Source organism: Balaenoptera acutorostrata, chromosome 15 (assembly GCF_949987535.1).
Source record: "Balaenoptera acutorostrata chromosome 15, mBalAcu1.1, whole genome shotgun sequence".
NCBI classification, from domain to species: Eukaryota; Metazoa; Chordata; class Mammalia; order Artiodactyla; family Balaenopteridae; genus Balaenoptera; species Balaenoptera acutorostrata.
Genome location: NC_080078.1, coordinates 52,544,260 through 52,565,874, shown reverse-complemented (window position 1 = coordinate 52,565,874; position 21,615 = coordinate 52,544,260). Strand labels below are relative to the sequence as shown.

The 21,615-nt window shown below is 39.6% G+C and overlaps 1 protein-coding gene across 2 annotated transcripts in view; it reads right to left on the bottom strand.

Moving 5' to 3' along the window:
• The window catches only part of PAK5 (p21 (RAC1) activated kinase 5), a 317,560-nt gene that overhangs the window by 155,590 nt on the left and 140,355 nt on the right, over positions 1 to 21,615 (bottom strand). For both annotated transcript variants that reach the window (XM_057528338.1, XM_007165252.3), the window contains one exon: positions 19,919 to 20,067. The gene's annotated coding sequence lies outside the window, so the exon portion shown is untranslated. The remainder of the gene's footprint in view (positions 1 to 19,918; positions 20,068 to 21,615) is intronic.

The following is a 21,615-nucleotide window of genomic DNA, read 5'->3' as shown; positions in this document are numbered from 1 at the left end:
GGCTATCAGAAATAATGCTGCTATGAATGTTCTAGTACTTGTCTTTAGGTGAATAGAATGCATGATGCATCATTGGTGGGTATATACATATACCCACAAGTATATGTATAGGATTGGAATTGTTGGGTCAAGGTTATGTGTATATTTGGCTTCAGTATATATTTCCAATCAGCTTTCCAAGGTAGCTACAAACTTTACACTCCTACCAGCAGTTCATGAGTTGCTTACATCCTCATCCACACTTTATATTGTCAATCTTTTTCATTATAGCCATTCTAGTGAGTGTGTAGTGGCATTTTATTGTGGTTTTATTTTGTATTTTGCTAGTGACTAATGGATCTGAACACTGTTCACATGCATTGGCCATTTGGATATTCTAGTTTGTAAAATATCTATTCAAGTCTTTTGTCCATATTCCCATTGGATTCTCTCCCTTTTTCTTATTCATTTGATGGAGTTCTTTATAAATTCTTGATGAAAGTCCTTTGTTGAACACATGTATTTAAATGTTTTCTCATACTCTATGATCTTTTTACTCTTAATAATGTTTTTTTTTTAAATTGAAGTATTGTTGCTGTACAATATTATATAAGTTACAGGTGTACTATATAGTGATTCTGCTGAAAGCACTTCCTCTAAGATGAGGAACAAGACAAAGATACACACTCTTGCCACTTTTATTCAACATAGTTTTGAAGTCCTAGCCACAGCAATAAGAGACGAAAAAGAAATATTATAAAAGGAATACAAAATGGAAAGGAAGAAGTAAAACTGTCTGTTTGCAGATGACATGATACTATACATAGAAAATCCTAAAGATTCCACCAGAAAACCACTAGAGCTCATCAATAAATTTGGCAAAGCTGCAGGATACAAAATTAATATACAGAAATCTGCTGCATTTATATACACTAACAACAAACTATCAGAAAGAGAAATTAAGGAAATAATCTCATTTATCATCACATCAAAAAGAATAAAATACCTAGGAATAAACCTACCTAAGGAGGTAAAAGACCAGTACTTGGAAAACTATAGGACACTGATGAAAGAAACTGAAAATGACACAAACAGATGGAAAGATATACCATGTTCTTGGACTGGAAGAATTACTATTGTTAAAATGACCATACTATCCAAGGCAATCTACTCTCTTAGTAATGCTTTTGGGACTTGTCTGGTGGTCTAGTGGTTAAGACTTCATGCTTCCACTGCAGGGGGAGCAGGTTTGATCCCTGGTTGGGGAAATAAGATCCTGCATGCTGTGTGGCACAGCCAAAAAAAAAAAAAATAATAATAATAATGCTTTTGTTAAATACATGTAATTTTAATTAGTCCAATTTAGATATATTTTTATTGTTTCTATTATATTTTGTGTCCTGTTTTAAAAGTCTTTGCTTCCACCAAGATCGTGAATATATTTCTCCTAAGCTTAGGTTTACAATCTATCTGTAACTGATTTATGTGTATTGAAAAAGGGGTTCAAATGGATTCAAAGGGAAGTTCAGTGGTCTTAATAGCCTTTGCTTCTGAAGGAGAGCATTTCTTGGCAACTCCAAGGAATAAAGAAAACTCAGGAGAAACTGATCCAACAGCTACATTAAGGCATGGAGATGGTCAAGCATCTACTGAAAAAATCTCCTGGTGAAAATTATCTTGTTAATTGTTATTCAAAACAAAATGAATAAAAAGGGTATTCCTGAAAAGTACACCACTTATCTGCAAAAAAAAGTACAATACCATCTTCTCCTCTGCTAGTAACGCTTTAAGTTCTGAAAATATTCCAAATTCTAAAAATGCACAGCATTCACATTTAGAAAAGCTTTACAGACCAGTTTTGCCCATTAGAAATATAATGCAAGCCACATGTCTTAATTTAAAATTTCCTAGTAGCCACATTAAAAATTTAAAAATCAGGGAACTTCCCTGGTGGCACACTGCTTAAGAATCCGCCTGCCAATGCAGGGGACATGGGTTCGAGCCCTAGTCCAGGAAGATCCCACATGACGTGGAGCAACTGGGCCCGTGTGCCACAACTACTGAACCTGCACTCTAGAGCCTGTGAACCACAACTACAGAGCCTGTGTGCCACAACTACTGAAGCCCAAGTGCTCTAGAGCCTATGCTCCACAACAAGAGGAGCTACCACAATGAGAAGCCTACACACCGCAACAAAGAGTAGCCCCTACTCTCCACAACAAGAGAAAAGAAAGCCCACATGCAGCAAGGAAGACCCAACGCAGCCAAAAGTAAATAAATAAATTTATTAAAAAAAATTTTAAATCAGGTCAAATTATTTTTAATAATATATTTTACTTAACATAAGAGATCCAACACATCTTCATTTCCAAGTGTGGCAATAGCCAGACTTCAAAAGCTCAATAGCCACACTTGCCTATGATACTGGGCAACCCAGCCATAGTAGTTACAAGAATACAATGGCTTCCTTCATAAACATTACAGTTTATATATTTACAGATCAATTAATTTTATATTCATATTATAGCCACATATTTAAAGTAGAACAAGGTGGTTCTCAACATGTAGCCTCTGAATGATCAGCACAGGCATCATCTGGGATTGTTAGAAATGCAAATTCTCAGCCCCAATCCAGACTTTCTGAATCAGAATCTCTAAGGGTAGGCCAACCAATCTGTGTTTCTTTGATTTTGATGTGTGCTCCAGAGCTGTGGGAATAACAGGGTTATTTCTGTTTTATATAATGATATTAACTTTGTATTACAACATTATAAATATACTGCCTTATCTGCAGCAGAAGCCTTTTGGGGGTGTGGGGAACCTCACAGTCAGGTTACCATCTCACATATTCCAAATGAGACCTCTTGTAGCATGACAAATGGTCCACCGCTCTCTGCAACAGACATGTGGGAGAAAGTTTCTTTTTTGTTGGTGAATGATTCCCAATTGCCACAGGCATCTAATAAACTCGCAGAAGCGAAGACTTGGGGTCACACAGAAGTAATCAGAGCAAGGAAACTGTATTATAGAGAAAACCAAATAACTATGTTCCCCTTATTAGCTCTGTATAAATCAAGTGAATATATAAAGAGATGCTTGAAACACTTTTATTTTTTAAAAAAATATTCATCTCTTTGGCTTGGGATATATAATCTTGAAAGACCAAATCTTATAAGATTAATGTCTCCTCAAAGGTAGGGAGCTTTCCCCAGGTTTCTCATTATTGTATCCTCAGCCCATGGCCCAGTCCCAGGCACCTAGGAGAGTCTCTATAAATGTTGAGTGAAGGGATGGATGCTTGATAAAACCCACTCTATGTCTCAAATTCTGGGTTAGAAAGATCAGTTAGCTCAGTTGCTGGGGTTCCCTTATTATTTTAACACAAAATGAGCTGAATCATTCTGTTTTCTTTTTTTCCAGTAGCATTCCTCTTCTTTCCAAAATACTTCTTGCCACCTAAAAATTGGAGGAGGAGTATAATGGAGATACAGATCTTAAGGAAAGTTCTTTAAATGTATTCAAATGTAAATTTTATACGGATAAGGTTTTTGTTGTTCACTGCTATATCCCTGGCCTTTAGAAATCAATGCTCAGGGACTTCCCTGGTGGTGCAATGGTTAAGACTCCATGCTCCCAATGCAGGGGGCTCGAGTTTGATCTCTATTCAGGGAACTAGATCCCACATGCATGCCACAACTAAGAGTTCACATGTCAAAACTAAGGAGCCTGCCTGCCACAATTAAGACTCAGTGCAACTAAATAAATAAATAAATATTTTTAAAAATAATCAATGCTCAATAAATATTTGTTGAAAGACTAAATTTTATCCTTTTAAAATTCCTTTACAGCCTTCTTTTTACATGCAGCCAGGAAAACCCATCCATTTTTATGTTGATCCAGGTGCTCTACTTCCCTAGAAGGCCTCCCACTATGCTTTCTCCACATCTACTGAGATCCCAACCAGTCTTTTCCACCCAGTTAAAGCTTCCGCTCCTAGAAAGGCTCCCCAGAAACTCAAAGTTGTCTAAGTGTCCAAACTTCCACCATATTCAATCCAACACTTGCAAACATGATGCCTTTCAGTTATTCTTTTTGCATCATTGTCTTTCATAAGCTGTTTCTTGCCATATAGGCTCTGGCTTCCTGAAGGCTAGAACCACGGCATTCACTTAGTTTTGTTTTTTTAAAAAATCTTTCCCACATCTAGATTAGTGCATAGAGCATATTAAACAAAATTATGACTTGATTTAAAAGGGAAGCTTTTAAATAATATTCTTTTCAGGCCAGAACAGTCCTAGTTTACTACTGTTGTCCTAGCATCATTAACAGCTCTCCTTTTTACTCTCAAACCAGTCCTCGTTTGGACAATAAATTATTACATGTTTTCCCAACTTATGGCCAACACTAAGACAGTAAAACATTGGCCACAAAGTGTCGCCAAGTTCTTGCCAACAGCCCATGATGTGAGAACCGTTTGACCATCACAATGAATCTGACACATGCAATGCCTTTGCTAGTTACTGTATTTATTGGGATTTGTAAGAGAAGAAAACATTCAGACAGTGTGGTAAGTGGGATAGATGGCTTGATTAATCTTCTCAGAACCCTCAACATATTGCTTAGAAACCTTTCTGAGAAGAGAACAGAAAAGTGGTATAAACCCTCCGCTGTACACTCTCTTATTTTGTACTTTTGAATCCCTTTTACACATATGATTTCCTTTGATATTTACAACACTCTTCTTAAGTAGATCAGGGTAGCAGATACTGGTATTCCTATTTTAGAAATTAGAAAAACAATTCCATGGAGGTAATACCATTTGGCCAGCCAGAATGAGACAAGAGTTAGAATAATACCCAATATTTTCTGTTATAATTGTACATCTCCTTTTTCCCCATTAAAATACATGCTCTCGGGCTTCCCTGGTGGCGCAGTGGTTGAGAGTCTGCCTGCTAATGCAGGGGACACGGGTTCGAGCCCTGGCCTGGGAAGATCCCACATGCCGCGGAGCGGCTGGGCCCGTGAGCCACAACTGCTGAGCCTGCGCGTCTGGAGCCTGTGCTCCGCGGCGAGAGAGGCCGCGGCGGTGAGAGGCCCGCGCATCGCGATGAAGAGTGGCCCCCGCTTGCCACAACTGGAGAAAGCCCTCGCACAGAAACGAAGACCCAACACAGCCAAAATCAATCAATCAATCAATCAATCAAAACATACGCATCTGATTCAAGATCCTCATTAAAAAAAAAAAAAAAAAAAAATCCATAGCAAAACAAATCACTGTTAAAAAAAAAAAAAAAAAAAAAAAAAAAAAATACATGCTCTTTACTTACCCTTCCACACCAAAAGACACTCACTTCGCCTTCCAATAAAAATGAAACATTAGTTCATCCAAGGAATGTTTACAGACATGACATTTGGTATACTTTCTAAGCCATAGGGGTAATAATGATCATACCTTCCATCCACCTTACATTTTACACTTTCCTAGGTGCCTTTCATTTTCTTTCACACTGAACTTAGGGAACAGACACTCTAAGTGTTTTAACTTTGCTTCCCTCAGTGCTCAGAGAGGTTAAGAAGTCAGCTCAAGGCTGCATTGCAGCCTGTAAGGGATGCAGCTAAAAACGACTGAGGGCACCTGACTCCCAAGTCAGGTATCTTTAGTTTTGCCAAATGAAAATTCCAAGGAATGAGATGCCAAATTTCCCATGAAGTTTACTGTAATGAGATTTAGTTTGCCTTTAAAAAAATAATAATAGTGATAATTGGAAGTTAAGACTAAGACCATTTTCCAATTTTTCCTATCTTTCTTACATTACAGAGAAGCAGGTTAAGTGCTTTAAAGAGATTCTGAGTTGTTTGATGCTTTTGAGTATCATGTGTGGATATAACTGAAACTTTCAATTAGGAACAAAGTCCTTAGGGATGCAGGTGAGAACAACAGCTGTAGGCTGTGAATGACACAGCATCCTTCTCTGCATCCCCTGCACTTTTGACCAGATCTCAGGCTCCTTCCTGCATTTCATGTCATATAAGCAATGAGCTGCAATAAACAACTACTACCTACACATGTGTTTGGAATCCACAGTCTTAATTATGTCATCAGAAGCCCTTCCTGGCTAAGGGCTCAGTGTATGCTCCCACTTCTTCAGTTATTCCTTTGGTTTTTATAGGAGACTCTTTCTCCTTGGCCCACTTTCTGCGTTAAAGAAGAGATGCCAAAGAAAATACGTTGGGCTCTTTTAGGTCCCTTCCAATAGCTTCCTGTTGGGACCTCACTTACCAGTCCCTGAGGCAGGAGAGACAATCTGTATGGTGACTCAGATTTCTAGTAGCAGAGAAATAAGGGTGCATATTTTCCTCCCCTGAGTGTATTCTTTAGGAAACTTTAAATAAATATTAAGCTTGTGAGTGCGGGGAGAAGGTTACTCTGCTATGTATTTGTTTTTTATGTGCAGAGACTAGGGTGCTGCAGGATAAGATAGGGGCTCACTGGTCACAAGGAATGCCCCCCAAAGTGCTACTTCCTCAAGCTTGGTAGGTTTTATAGAAAACTCTAAATGTCTATGATGGCTAAAGGAAGTCATATCTCATAGGTGGAGAACCTGGAGGACTTGGAAAAACTGGACTGTCATCAACATGGGGACACAGATGACCTTCACCTCTACACACATGTATTTGCCATGCTGACATCTCGTGTGGGAGAGCAATGGGAAGAATTAGCCTTCAAGCTCCAGCCCTCTCATGCCTGTGAAAACAGGAATCCATGGAAACCTCCTTCAAATTACTCAGAGGTTATCCTTGAGCTGCAAAACCATAAAGTTAACTCAATTACCAACCATTGCTGCTCATTTAGTTACTTATTTACTTTTTATTGCACACAGAATGCAGAAATCTCAACTGTTTACAGCTATACAACCACTCCCTGGGTCATGAGATAGACTAATTACTAATGCCCTAGAAGGCTCCTGTGTGCCCTCCAAAGTTCTATTACCATAAACTAATTGTTGAGTTCTATCGCTGTTGATTAGTTGTGCCTGTTCTTGAACTCCATGTAAATGGAATCACACATCACCCTTTGTTGTGTCTGGCTCCTTTTATTCAACATACTGTCTGTAAGATTCATCCATGTTATCGTGTGGATCAATAGTGTGATCTTTGCATGGTTGCACAGTATTCCATTGCATGAACAAACCAAGTTTTTTTTTTTTTTATTATCATTTTCTTGTTGAACATCTGGTTTATTTCCAGTTAGTGTAGCTTTGTTGAGATTCTGAGTTGTTTCCATGTTTCTCTCTCTCTCTCTCTCTCATACACAAGATCTTTGCATGTGTGCAGCTTTAGTTGATACAGCATCCACTAGGCTTTTAAATTTTACTAGGGGGAAAATCCCAAGCAGAAAATCAAGCAAGCAAAGCAAAAATAAATTAGACAAAAAGTAGTTATTTTCCTTGATACAAAATAATCAAATTGCCACGCAGATAGAATTTACATTTTGAAAGTTATCTCAATCTACATGCTGTAAATTTGAACTTGTCTGCAGAAGAAATTCAGTTTGTCAGTTGCTACAAATGTGTTTTGTTTCCCGGCACAATCAGGTTCTTTGTGGTTTGCATATTTGCGTTTGGTTTTTTTTTTTTTTTTTTTTTTTGCATTTGTTTTTAATAAACCAATATTTAAAACTTGGTAGAGCTCGTATCAGAAAATTCCAGTTTTCAAACTTCTCTTAAAAAATTGGAACACCTGGGGACTTCTCTGGTGGCCCAGTGGTTAAGCCTCCCACTTCCATCACAGGGGGCGCGGGTTCGATCCCTGGACCGTGAACTAAGAGCCCACATGCCGCGCAGCGCAGCCAAAAACAAACAAAAAAAATTGGAACATCTGGTAGATTTGGCCCCATTCCCAAAGAGCAACGACAGACAGGAGTTAAGTGTGGGTCCCTGCAATCAGGCAGGCACACGTCCCCCTGTTTTTAGAAAGGGCCATCACCACCTACTGCTTGTTAACTGCCTGGTCTGTGTAAGCATGAGAACCCTGCTCCACCCTATGACCTGTCAGTCAAATCCATCCACACTTCTCTCCCTTAGAGTACACGGATTTGGCAATTCCCTGTTGATGAGAGTGTTTTGGACAATTAAAAATTTGTCTTTTCATGTGTCCAAAAATCTTTCTAAAAGTATTATATACTAACCTCATTCCAAAAATAATGGCTGAAATAAGAGGAATAGCTCAGAATATGTTGAATCTGTGTGTTAAATGTAGAAGATGAAATGGGTAGAGAGGAGAGACAGTTGTCCTTGCTTCTTCTGCGCAGAGAAACTTCACTCAGGCTGTCCACCCACAGGCCAGTCTTCTGATCAACATCTGTTAGCCATGTGGGAGGATATTTGACAACCAATGAGAGAAACAGACCCTCTGATGCATTCAATTAAATACTTCCTGGACCAGGGCTTCCCTGGTGGTGCAGTGGTTAAGAATCCGCCTGCCAGTGCAGGGGACACGGATTCGAGCCCTGGCTCGGGAAGATCCCACATGCGGTGGAGCAACTTAAACCCCTGCACCACAGCTACTGAGCCTGCACTCTAGAGCCCGCAAGTCACAACTACTGAAGCCCACGCACCTAGAGCCTGTGTTCCACAACAAGAGAAGCCACCACAATGAGAAGCCTGCACAGGGTAACAAAGAGTAGCCCGCAATCACCGCAACTAGAGAAAGCCACACACAGCAACAAAAACCCAATGCAACCAAAAATAAATAAATAAATAAAATACAATAAAAAATAAACACTTCCTGGACCAAACCCAATTCCATCATGCTTGGTGCACTGGGCAGTTGCTAACTGCATTTAGTCATTTTCATGATGTCAATGATGTTAGTGGGAGCCAGAGTGATTTCCTTTCATAGTCTAGATAAATCTGAAGGTTCCTTGTGCTAAAATACACATGTCTCCTGGACACAATTTAAAAATGACAAAATGTTGCTAGGCTCACTAGATAGTAAAGGAAATATCTGAGCACCCCCTGCCCACCCTCCAAAGAAGTGACAGAAATGAAATCTGAGAATTTATATAGAGAATAAACTAATGCAAAAGACAGGATAGCCCTAAGCAAACATGATAACAACACGGATCTGGAGACCAAGCCTTAGGCCCTTTGAACAGGAAAGGGAGGGCAGTTAAGCCTGTGAGACAGAACCTAGAATGGTGCTTTGGGAGAGGCTAAAGCTGTTCCTGCCTTAGTAGAAGCAAAGCAACACTCTCCCTAGGAAAACATCCCTGATTTAGGCCCAGAGGATTCTTATATATGAACATTGATAATCAACTGTTACTTAACCACACAAGGAGAAATATCACCAAAAATAACAGTTGACAAAAGAACAAGCTGGCTTCCAGCACCCTTGTACTTCATGTTTTAGAATCAGTGGATAAATACAAAACAGCTATGTATAAAATGTGAAAACAATTAAAAATGGAACAAGGATGAGCGTGAGTTAGTTGACTGTCATAATTTCTTTGCCATCTGTGAACTGAATTAGAGGTGGAAACTTGGTAAGGGACCATGATATTCCATGGGTCATATTTTCTTGAACTTTTTTCTGATTTTCCAAATTGTGCAGTATCCCAGTCAGCTGTCCAATTATTTTGTCCCAAAGATTTCCAGGCTCTCTTAGCCACTGTCATATCCCTGTAGTTCAAGGCACCCTAGAACTTTAATTTTGCTGCCCAGGATGGTAGTTAAGTCCACCTTGCCACTTACAGTAAGTGCTGCTACACACACTCTGTTATTCTGGGTCCCATCATCCATCATCCCAGTGATATTAGGAAGCTCAACTCCTAGACAGCTTCCCAGCACATCCACCTAGAAGCCAGGCTTAGATGACAACCTCCAGAGAGCTTCTGGAAGATGCCAGCACCCTTCTGCAGAGAATACTTACTGTCTTCGTAAAGGGAGTATCCTCTGGGCTCTCTCAGTCAGTAAGAAATATAGTCAAGTGACAGGTTCTCAGATGGTACCTAAAACCATCTTTGTATCCATTCTAACTTCCCCCTTCCCTAAGCTATCTGACTCTTTATGAAGACAGGGTCAAACTACCATATGATCCTGCAATCCCACTCCTGGGCATATATCCGAAGAAAACCGTAATTCAAAAAGATACGTGCACCACAATGTTCACTGCAGCACTATTTACAATAGCCAAGACATGGAAGCAACCTAAATGTCCATCGACAGAGGAATGGATAAAGAAGATGTGGTACATATATATTAATACAATGGAATATTACTCAGCCATAAAAGAAATAATGCCATTTGCAGCAACATGGATGGACCTAGAGATTATCATACTAAGTGAAGTAAGACAGAGAAAGACAAATATCATATGATATCACTTATGTGTGGAATCTAAAAAAAATTACACAAATGAACTTATTTACAAACAGAAACAGACTCATAGACTTAGAAATCAAACTTATGCTTACCAAAGGGGAAAGGTTGGGGGGAGGGAGGAAAAAATTAGGAGTTTGGGATTAACATATACTCGCTACTATATATAAAATAAATAATCAACAAGGAACTACTGTAGAGCACAGGGAACTCTACTCAATATTCTGTAATAGCCTATATGGAAAAAGAATGAATATACGTATATGTATACCTAAATCACTTTGCTGTATACCTGAAACTAACACAACATTGTAAATCAACTATACTACAATATAAATTAAAAATTAAATTAAAATTTTGAAATAAAATAAAATGTGAGGGGAAAAAAAAGACAGGGTCAAAGAAGTTGTGGATTTTTCTCCTCATTTGCCCTCAGAGCAAACAGCCTTCAAAGAACCATTGTAGAAAGCCATTAGGACCAGCTTCAAGAGTCCTTGACAAAAGACTGAATCTTGAGTTAGTGAGTGCCCCTATATCAATAAATCCTCCCTGTTCCAGCTCCATGTGGGTTTCACCCTCCCCAACATACACTCAAAGTTTGCTTTCATGTGGGTTTCCTTGGTTCTGAGAGTGCATATCAGTTAGATACTTCAATTTTTCAGTGGGTATGCTATTTCTTCCTGTAGAAAGGCTGGTACTTCTCTGCTGAGACTATACTCTAGTTAGCAGCTTGGAGGCAATGAGGAGTGGCAGAGAAAGATCTTAAGAAGAATGAGAATCATCTTAGGAGGCTTCAGGGGATGTCCCTGTATAGCCATTTGGTGGGAAAGGTTGTTCTTCTCCATCAAGGGAGAATGGACTGCTCCTGTCTTACAAAATGGTTTAGGGAAATTCAGGAGTTCAAGGTTCTCAAGCTCATCCACCCAAATGAACTCATCCCAGGTCTCAGAATCCTCGTCAGGGCCCTGAGTGTGAAATAGGAGACTTTACAAAGCTGTCTATTTAGTCTCCTTTACAGCTCTGCTGACTTAATAGTCAGATCCTGGGTCTGAATTTCATCACAATGGCCAAAGATAAGCCTCCTTGAAAGCTGCCATAGATGCCCTCTGGCTTCAGTATGTGTCTTAAGTTGGCAAGTTGGCAATTAACTACCCTCAGCCTAACTTTTTTTTGGCAGGTAAAAAGTAGTCACCTTATTCCACAATCTGTATAATTATCATCGCATGTTGTAGCTATTAGATATCTCAACACTTGACCACTACCTAAGTCTTATCTCAATTTACTACAGGTGAACGCTTAAATAATCGTGATGCTGCTGTATACCAGGGTTAATTTTCACTCCAATTACTACACAAAAATGTGGTCCCTGTTGCTTTCAGACGGGTTAGTGATCCAATTCCCAAATCCTATCCACAGGGTATCCTTTCTACAACCACTTGTTTTAGTTCAGTTTCCTAGGGACAAGCACTAATACCTTAATCAGAATATGCAATCCCAAGATAGGAGAGAAAGGAGAAAAGAAATGAGGCAGGGAAGGATAAGAAGTAAGACAAAGTCCTATGTTACTGTCCTGGCCACCACATTACCATAAACCATGAAGAAACACAGTCAGGAGCTCAGCAAATGCATCTGCTAAGGGACATGAGAAACCTCTAAACATGCTGTACAGGGACATATGCCATGGAATAGGCCACCAGAGAGACACATGGAGAGGGAATTTATCTGCCTTGCTACTTCTCTCTCCCCCAGGAGCAAGCTACTAAGGATATAGGTCAGTGCTTTTCAGCCAGGTACAATTTTGTCCCCCAGGGTGACATTTGACTAGAGATATTTTATGTCTAGAGACATTTTTGTTGTCGTCACAAATGGGAGAACCTATTGGCATCTCATGAGTAGAGACCAAGGATAACTTTAAACATACTACAATGCACAGGACAGTCCCCCACCAACAAGAATTATTCAGCCCAAAACATCATTAATGCTACTGTGACAAACCCTGTTCCAGGTGGTGGTAAAACCAAGAGAATACGCAGAAGTGCCTAAGGTGTGGCTGACAAAACAACCAACAGGAAAAAGATGTGGGAGACATTTCATAGAAGAGAAAACACAAACGGAGAGCAAAACATGAAAAGATCTGAAGCTCATTAGTAAACAGGGAACTCAAATCATGGTAGACACAATTTGCCACTCAACTGAGTGTCAAAAATTAAGATCTTGAGAACACCAAGCATGGGGAGATTGGGTCTCCAGGGGAATTCTCATTTACTGCTGTGCTGGTCAGGAGTGTAAATTGCTACCATCTCTTTGGGAAAGAGTTTAGTATCATGTCATAAAGTTGAACACATACTTATTTAAGGCGGCCACTCATGCCAATCCTGGTTTTAACGCTGGAAAGCCTGTATCTTAGGAAACTCCGCAGTTCCAGGCAAACTGGGATGACGGGTCACCAGTATATCTTACATCCTAGCAACCTATTTCTATGTATGTAACCCTAAACAGCTCTTGCACAAGCACCAGGAGATATATAAAACTGATCATAATATCATTTTCATAATAGCAGAAAATGGAAATAATAGCAGTGCCAATCTACGAGAGAATAAATTGTAACATATTCACACAATGTAATATCTTTTAGCTGTGAAAATGAACTACAGCTACATGTAACAATATGAATGAATCTTAGAAACAACCTTTAGATAAACTGAGCAAATCTGTAGACTATATGACTATGAGACTATTATAAAGCTCAAAAGGAAGCAAAAATATATTTCATAGAGATATATTCATGTTTGGTCTAATTTCTTCTTAAGCAAGAAAATGGTGAATGGTAGACAAATTTAGGATAGTGGTTACCTCTGGAGGGGAGATGAGGAAATGGAATGGGAGGCTCCCTTCTCCCCAAAGAAAAATAAATTAATCAGTTATTACATCCCCAGAGAGTGTTCACTGGATTTTGTATCTTTGTTGTCAGCTTTAATGGTGTTATTTATTTCCTTTTTGGCTATGTTATTTTCTGCTTATTTTACCTCTTTTTTAAAAAATCCATCTTTATCTCACTTTTTTAGAAATAGAGAACAATGGATTAACAATAGTATCTGGGAGAGAAGAATGAATGTAATACATTTCCCAAGCCCATGAGGGTGGGTGGGCATTTTGGCCCCGGACTCTCCATTCATGGGTCTTGCCAGCATGTATTTCTGCAGTCAAGTTCCTATTCTGCCTCCAAGGAGCTGGGGATGCTAATGTCAGCCTGTTAAGCCTCACTTAGAATTGGCTGCACCTGGTCACTTGGGCGAGCACTACACTTAAAACTACACTTAAACCACAGGTCCAGGGCTTCCCTGGTGGCGCAGTGGTTGAGAATCTGCCTGCCAATGCAGGGGACACGGGTTCGAGCCCTGGTCTGGGAAGATCCCACATGCCGCAGAGCAGCTCGGCCCATGAGCCACAATTACTGAGCCTGCGCGTCTGGAGCCTGTGCTCCGCGACAGCGAGAGGCCCACGCACCGCGATGAAGAGTGGCCCCCGCTTGCCACAACTAGAGAAAGCTCTCGCACAGAAACGAAGACCCAACACAGCCATAAATTAAATAAATAAATAAAAATTTAAAAAATTTATCTTTTAAAAAAACAAAAAACAAAACAAACAAACAAACAAAAAAACACAGGTCCAGGAGAACAATAAAAGCTTAGGGAAAACTGCAGAATCGGGCTGCTGTTTAATTTATACCATTTAGTCTCAGAGTGAAGAAATCCATGAATTGAAAATTACCATTTCACACACACATCCCAGCGAAACACACATGCACAGATCTCTCTGTAAATACGTTCCTAACCTGCCCCAGAAACTTGACCCTGGGAGAGTCTAGAGCCTTGGAATTTCAGTTTGGGACCATAATCCAAAAATCCTTTATTAGTTTCCACTAAAACTCACTCATTTTGCTTAGGAAGAAGATGCTTACAGAAGGTGCATCACAGGAGGAGATTCTATCACGTAATCTGCATCACTGCATTACCTCCCTGAAGCCACAAACACAGTTTTACACTGAAATTTTCTTACATTCAGGCCCACTCTGAACCTCACCTTTTTCTCCAATCACCAATCAAAGTATTTCCTTCCTTTATTCCTTCCTCCCTCCCTCTCTCTCTTTGAAATAAATACAAATCCTATTATTCTGCCTGCAAGTTAACTTTCGTCTTCCTGAATTCTGGTACATTTTACGTATTTCTAGTCTTTAATCTTGCTCCCTTCTGTGTGCAATTCTTGGCCCTTCTCTTGCCCTCACCCCTGTATGCCTTCACTTCCAAATTACCTGACAGCATCATGGGATATCTTTTTTTGTGTCTTTAAGCACATACTACAATCCTTGTCTTAAATTTGCTTCCTTCTTTATTTTGGCTGAGGAACACCTACTCACCTTGTATGTTTCAATCTAGATGTTTCTGCTCTTGGTAAATTGCAATCTCCCTTCCTGTATGTGACTTTGAAGCTCTTCTCACCAAGAGGTGGGATCTATTTCCACACCCCTTAAATTTGTGCTGGCTTCGTGATTTGCTTTGGTCTATATAATGAGGCAGAAGTTCTTGAGCCTAGGCCTCAAGAAAACTTGCACACTTTCATTCATTTTCTTAAACCTTCCTCAGCCCACATGACTGAGCCTGGGCTAGCCTGCTGGAGAGCTGAGTTACCCCAGCTACTTCCAATCAATTACCAGAAATGCGAGTGAAGCCATCTCAGACTATCCAACCCCTAGCCAACCAGTTAGCTAATTGCAGACAAGTGAGCAAATCTAGCTGAGATCAGCCAAACCTAGCCCAGATCAGAAGTCCTCAAGTCAACCATAGACTTGTGAGCAATAATACTGCTTATCATCTTAAGCTACTAAGTTATGGAGTTATTTGTTATGTGGCAACATCGTATATTCTTTCTTGATCCTATTTAATAGCTGCAACATACTTCCATCAAAGCCCCTTATATCACTACATAGTTTCTTGTGTTTCTCTTCCACAAATGTTCCAGCTCTTTGAAAACAGGAGCAATTTTTATTCTGTATCCCCAAACCTAATAGCACCTGCCAACTTTTCAATAAATGGGTGTCAGAAAAACACCAATGATTAATTAATTAATTAAGGATTATAATGATGGTCAAGGGATTGTTTTGGAGGCAGACAAACCAGAATTTGAATCCCAACTCTGTTTCCTATATGTGTTACTCCAGAGATTTTGGTTAACCTCACTCAACTTTATCTGCCCATGTATAAACTGAAGGCTAGAATAATGTATATGCTGCAGGACTGTGATGATAAGATATATATTCCCTCTGCCCCCAACCTGGCACAGAGTGAGTGTTCAACAAATAATTAAATGATAAAATGTTCATAAAGCATTTACTATATAGTACATGGCTTAGAGTTACTCAGCAAATATGATTAATTAATATGATCTATGGTCTGTTAATAGGATCATGATCATCATCACTGTTGTCACGTCTTGCAGGAGAAACTGTAGATGCTCCATCCATAACCCCTTGGCATCATCATTTCTATGCATGCTGATCTGATGGTGGCTTCCAATGGAAACACCTGGAACTCTTTGCCTGAGGGCTTCCTTGGTCCACATACATTGCAGGCCACAAATGCCAGGGAGTTAACACCCCTCACTCCCACCCAGAGGAGCAGCCCTCAACCATGGCAGATGGAAGAAGGTGGCTACGTATCCCAATTTTCTTGCCCTTGGTTAGGATAAATCCCAGGTATGTTCTATACTGTATCCCAGAATTGCCTAGTGAGATTGTGTGCCTTGGTAACAGCAGTGATAAAGCACGTTTTCTTTCTTCTCTTCCCCATCTCACATCCCTACTCCCCTACAAAGGTATACTAGCATCACCCCCGAATACACACCAGTATACAAATTTAGAATCACCATCTGTTTCTAGGGAAATCAACTTAAAACAATATTACTCTTAGTTTTATTTTACCCTTATTGCTTCAGAATCTAACCACTTCTTCCAGGAATTCTGACTTCCAATTGAAAGCCTAGCCTTTTAATGATCTCTCCAGCTAATCAAAGAGTTGTATCCAGCCCAGTGATGACAAAACCAAGCACAGAATTTGGTGTGCCATCTTTAGTCTTCTTGGATGTTTTCATCATCGCTCAATTCTCTGAGTATATGAGGACAGAGTTAACTTGTAGTTAATCTTGGGTAACTCTGTGCTCATCTTGAAGGACACCTGAAACCATGGTATTGATTCTTGGCCAAGACAGAGGTGAAATGCATTAGCTAGTGATTTATAATGTGTTGTTAAAAGTCAAAACCCGCCCCAGGCATCCTGTACCAGCTTGTCTATACTGTTTCTTGAAACTGTACAGATTGATGGTTTGCACCTGTTTACCTGTTTGCAAAGTCTGCTTTTGGCTACCTGAGTTGTGGAATATAAAATACCCCTCAGTGAGTTTGAGCCTTGGCTCCTCTGAGACACATGTATCTTGGTGGTTCATGATCAGAAGACAAAGTACACCCTGTGTGATGGAGTGGGGGCTGTACCTGGAAGTCTCAGTCCTCTCAGATGTTTGCTGAGCTTGCTTTCTTCTGCTGGACCCTATTCTTTGCCTTTATGTGTATACTTTGTGGCATCTCAAGAGGCTTTACAATTATCTGACACTATATAACTGCTGACTGAGGCTCTTTTCTGACAACTAAAGCCTTTTGATAGGGGTTTGGAGTGAAGGAAGGAAGGGTCTACAGCACACAAATTTAGAACCGTTTCCGAAAGTTATGATTCTTGGAAAGCTGGGCTCAGTACTTTGCTGAGCTCTTAAAGCGCTGTTCGGCTGGGTTTCCATTTCATGAAAACCCTTCCAAACACAGACGCGAGGTCGGTCCATGCTCCAACAATGGTTGTGGGCTTGAAATCTTGGACCCACCTGCCAAGGTAACTGCATAATTCATTTTCCTCCCACCAACCCCCTGTGAGCTTTGCTCAATGGTCACACACTCCAACACATGAAGCCCCGTCTGCGGGGAGCATTAGTTTCTCTGGCAAACATTGCTTGAATCCACATATTCCTATCTTTTTTTTTTTTAATTGAAGTATAGTTGATTTACAATGTTTCACATGTACAACAAAATGATTCAGTTATACATACATGCATATATGTGTGTGTATATTATATACATATTCTTTTTCAGATTCTTTTCCATTATAGGTTATTACAAGATATTGAATATAGTTGCCTGTGTTATACAGTAGGTCCTTGTTGTTTATCTGTTTTATATATAGTAGTATGTATGTGTTAATCCCAAACTCCTAATTTATCCCTCTCCCCCCCCTTCCCCCTTTGGTAACCATAAGTTTGCTTTCTGTCTGTGAGTCTGTTTCTATTTTGTAAATAAGTTCACTTCTATTATTTTTTTAGATTCCATATATAAGTGATATCATATGATATTTGCCTTTCTCTGTCTGACTTACTTCACTTAGTGTGATAATCTCTAGGTCCATCCATGTTGCTGCAAATGGAATTATTTCTTTCTTTTATGGTTGAGTAATATCCATTGTATATATATCTTCTTTACCCATTAACCTGTCGATGGACATTTAGGTTGCTTCCATGTCTTGGCTATTGTAAATAGTACTGCAATGAACATTGGGTTGCATGTATCTTTTTGAATTATGGTTTTCTCCGGATATATGCCCAGGAGTGGAATTTCAGGGTCATATGGTAGTTCTATTTTTAGTTTTTTAAGGAACCTCCATACTGTTTTCCATAGTAGCTGTATCAATTTACATTCCTGCCAGCAGTGTAAGAGGGTTCCCTTTTCTCCACACCCTCTCCAGCATTTACTATTTGTAGACTTTTTGATGATGGCCATTCTGACTGGTATGAGGTGGTACCTTATTGTTTTTGATTTGCATTTCTCTAATAATTAACGATGTTGAACATATTTTCATGTGCCTGTTGGCCATCTGTATGTCTTCTTCGGAGAAATGTCTGTTTAGGTCTTCTGCCCATTTTTTTGATTGGGTTGTTTGTTCTTTTGATATTGAACTGTAGGAGCTGTTTGTATATTTTGGAAATTAATCCCTTACATATTCTTGTCTTTTTAAAGCACCAATTTTAAGTAGTATTTTCATTTTTCCTTTAATGTTCCACCTAGGAATAATCCAGTATGAAAGTTTTAGTCTTCAAGTTATGCTTGACTAACCTAAGCTACTAGTCCTTTAAAAACTCATTTCTCATCCAGAAGGGTACCCTTCACATGAGCTACCTCTCTGTGGCTCATGTAACACTGTTCTCAGAAGTCAGGAACGATGTAGCAAGGAAGAGAGTTGTTGCAAAAACGTCTGGGAGGCTCAAGTCTCAAAGTGTTGCAAGATAACCTGCCTTGATCATGAGATTTCAGGGTAGAATTTTATGTCTTTTCACAGTGTGACATCAACCCCCTCTCAGTTTCAGAAGCCACAAATATATACATCATAAGTTGTTCTTTGAAACAGCAAAAAAATTACCAGTTGACTACATTAAAACACAAATGAGAGCATACCTTACATATGACAATTAGAATTATGTTTGGGGATTCATAAAGAGCATTGATGATTATCTAGTTTCATCTGGTTGAAGGAGATCCAAAATCTATTTTAAATCCATCTATCCCCCATGCCAGGTCCCTAAGCCAACTCATCATCATCTCTCACCTAGGTGACGGCACCCTGTTTTCCACTATTACTGAGCCCCCTACCCCTTAGCTAAATAAAGCAGGATGTCCTTTTAAAAATATAATATAAATTCACTTCTCTAATATCTCTTCAATGGCTTCTACCTTCGTTGGAGTACAATCAAGATACTTTTCCATGTCTAAAGTCTCTCCAGCTTCTTCTCTACATCATGCTTCTCCAAATACCCTCTCAAAGCAATAAAGGCCTCCTTTCCAACCGAGCCTTGAACATATCTGTCTGGATCCTGGTTCACAGCACATGCAAGGTCCTATCTTCAAACTTTTACCATGCTGGCTCTTTTCCATCATTCAACTCAAAATTCTCTGAGTGGTCTGCTCTGATACTCAAACAGTAGTAGCCCTTTATTCATTCTCTACCTCATTAACCTGTTTATCATGTTTATAAACATTATAAATGGCTGCCAGTTTCCTTTGCATTGATTTACAATCATCCCTTGGTATCTGGGGGTGATTAGTTCCAGGACCCCTGTGGATACCAAAATCCGTGGATGCTCAAGTCCCTTATATAAAACGGCACAGTAAAGTTGGCCCTCTGTATCTTGGGTTCCCCATCCAAGGATTCAATGAGGATGCAGAACCCGAGAATACAGAGGGCCGACTCTACTTATTTACCTCCTCCCACTAGAATGTCAGTTCCTTCAAAGCCATACCCCTGCCTTTTTTGTTCACTATTGTATCCCTAATTGCCTAGAACAATGTGCAAGCATGTAGAAATCACCCAATAAGTATATGTTGAATAAAAAGGTACTTTTTTGTCTTCTCACCATTGTATCAGTTAAAATAAAAATTTAAAGGGAAAAAACCGTAACGTAATTTATTCCCCAACCTTTTTTATGATGGCTGTGGATGAATCAGACTCCAGAGGAGTGTGGCTATTTCTGGTCTGTAACTTTTCGTTGGCGTCCTTCACTGTTCTTCATTTTTCCTCAGTGTTCATTTTGGCAAGAGGTGGAAGCATTTCGCCACAGTGTATTTCTGCAACAACATGATACCAACATGAGTCAGAACCCCACCAACTTATGCTCTGTTTAAAAATAAACATAAAACCTCATTTACTTCACGTCTCTTCATGCTGTACGTCTTTTCTTTACTGTTTCAACCCTTTTCTCGGACATGCAGCTACTGATCCGCATGCTATTACCTGGACACCTCCAGGCAATGTCAAGTTCCCCTTAGCACTGCCTGCATCTGTCACAGCACTTTCTCTACTCATTCCACTGTGAGTCATCTCTCCCATCGATGGTGAGCCCTCTGGGGACAGGAACTGTGCCTATGGCCTGTGAATCTCTAGGGCCTCATCCACTAACTAGTTATTAAACAGGTTTAATACAGTTGATTCTCATTATTTGTAGTAGTTATGTTCTACATAGTTGCCACCAACACTAAATTAGTGATGCTGAACCATTGTTCCAAGAGGAAATACAGGATTAGGTTTCTGCTAGTTTCTGGCCCCAATACTTGCACCAATCAACCAATACACAACCTTATTGTATGGTTCTATGTGTGTTTCCATTTAAAGACACCTCATTTAATATACACTGTTCATTTGTTAACATTCAACCCACAGCCAAGAGCACTGTAACTCATGCCTGAACGAAGTTTACCCAAGACGTATTTTCTCCGTAAGGTATATCACAGCCTTCTTACACTTAAGAACACTAGGCAGTACTTCAGTACTATGCTGGGGAGCCATTTCCAACAGCAAAATCACCAACAAAAAGCACAGAAATACAAAAAGCATAAGAAGGTGAGCTTGCAAATACAAAATCCATGAATAAGGAGGACAGACTCAATACACATTGCTGAATCATATGCACTGCCATTTAAATGAGTAAAAAATAAATACTACTGACAGGGTAGAAAGGGATTAATGCAGATTTCATATGCTTCATGAAAGATCCAGGAAATGAAAGCAGTTATTCTCTCCTATCCTTTGAAAAGGACAAATTCCAGAGCCTAGTTCTTTTCTTCTGCCCAACATTACTCACTGTTCATCCCATGTTCAGACAAGTCCAAAGAAAATTTCCTTGAAGATAATTATAGATTAGTAGTCTACCTTATCCATGATGGCACAACCCACACTTCTCCCAGAAGATGGTTCCATTTTTCTCCTGGGATTATAAGAAGAAATACCTGCTTTTATTTCATTATACTCATCAGTTAACTGTAAGTACACAATGTACACACTGTAGAGACTTATATTTTCTGAAAAATGCCAGTACTCTGTGACATAAACAACGAAGGTATCATACGTTAAGTATCTACTTTCTAATGTGCTTGAAAGACATTTAAGACTTCCTTAGGAGGAGAGGAACCAAGATGGCAGAGTAGAAGGACATGCTCTCACTCCTTCTTGCAAGAACACCATAATCACAACTAGTTGCTGGACAATCATAGACAGCAAGACACTGGAACTCACCAAAAAAGATACCCCACATCCAAAGACAAAGGAGAAGCCACAATGAGACGGTAGGAGGGGTGCAATCACAGTAAAATCAAATCCCATAACTGGTGGGTGGGTGA